The 1,486-nt window shown below is 39.9% G+C and overlaps 1 protein-coding gene across 1 annotated transcript in view; it reads right to left on the bottom strand.

Annotated features, from left to right (window-relative positions):
- Positions 1 to 1,486, bottom strand: part of LOC106877299 (metabotropic glutamate receptor 8) — a 679,235-nt gene that overhangs the window by 76,421 nt on the left and 601,328 nt on the right. The window lies entirely within an intron of this gene.

The raw sequence follows: 1,486 nt of genomic DNA on the forward strand, positions 1-1,486 counted from the left end.
GTGAACCACTCTCCCAGTTTTCCAACGATCCCGAGTCTCTGTAGCATGTGACATATCATTCCATGTTCGACCTTATCAACGGGCTTTGCAAAGTCAAGATATATCAGATCTATCCATCTATCAATACATACATACATACATACATACATGCATACATACATAATACATGCATACATACATACATCTCCAGCGTTAGAAGCTGTGCAAAGACAATAAACAAAAATAAAAATAATAATAATAATAATAATAATAATAAATAATGAAAGAGCTAAAACTGTGTATCATAGCAATAACAGGTAAGCTTTCTAGTTATCAGAAAAGAATACATTAGCGTCAACAGAATCGACTGTGTGAGACAGAGCAGAGGAGACTTTATTGCCAAATAATGTAGAAGAAACTACTAAAGCAGAGAAGCCTAATGCGCAAGAGTAATGATCAGTTCATGAGTTAGTATAGCCTCTGATGACACGATTTGCTGCTAACCATTCTAGAATCTTCCATATGTATATCATTGCATACCACCTCTCTTGTCTTCGTTCCGGGGAGTAGATTTGTTTCTCTTTTGGTCTCTCCCAGTAGCTCAGCTGCTCCATTGATGCAAACTTGAGCTCAAAGCAGCAGCTCAACAATCCGAACATTAGTACGTGACTTCCCACTCACCATTCTCTGCAATTCCGCTATCAATTTCATCCTGTTGGGTGACTAAAGTCGAGAGCAATAGTCCAAACACATGTCCTCCATAGTTTCCTGATCCCTTGTTCTGAAGGTTCTCAGAATCCGCCCGGCCCTTCACTTGCACTTTGCTACCATCCTGGTGAAATGTACGTGACACGAGGCGTCGTTGCTCATATCAGTCCCCAGATCACGCACTGTACTTGACCCTAGGATTGTCGCTCCTTTTGGTTCAAAGTATTGCTGTTGTGACACGTGAGCATTAGCTAGCTGTGAGATTAGGCCTGGAATTTATATTCATTAAATTTATTCATTAGTCTTCATTAAATTTATCTGCATGTTGTGTTCTTCATCCCATTTATATATGACATCTAGGTCATTCTGGAGAAGATTTTCATCAGAAGGTCCTTTGACTGCTTGTGTCGTCGGCATAGCTAATCAGCATGGCTGCCTGCGCAACTGATGGCACGTCTGAGAGAGCAACCGTAAACAACAGCAGCCCCCAAGACAGATATCTGAAGCAATCCACTTTCTATTACTGTCCCCCTCGCCACCGCCTGGCTTCTGTCTTTTAAGAAGTCATGTGAACCACTCTCCCAGTTTTCCAACGATCCCGAGTCTCTGTAGCATGTGACATATCATTCCATGTTCGACCTTATCAACGGGCTTTGCAAAGTCAAGATATATCAGATCTATCCATCTATCAATACATACATACATACATACATACATGCATACATACATAATACATGCATACATACATACACACACATATATGTATGTATATATACATATATATATGTATGTATATATA

Source organism: Octopus bimaculoides, chromosome 3 (genome assembly GCF_001194135.2).
Source record: "Octopus bimaculoides isolate UCB-OBI-ISO-001 chromosome 3, ASM119413v2, whole genome shotgun sequence".
Classification (NCBI taxonomy): Eukaryota; Metazoa; Mollusca; class Cephalopoda; order Octopoda; family Octopodidae; genus Octopus; species Octopus bimaculoides.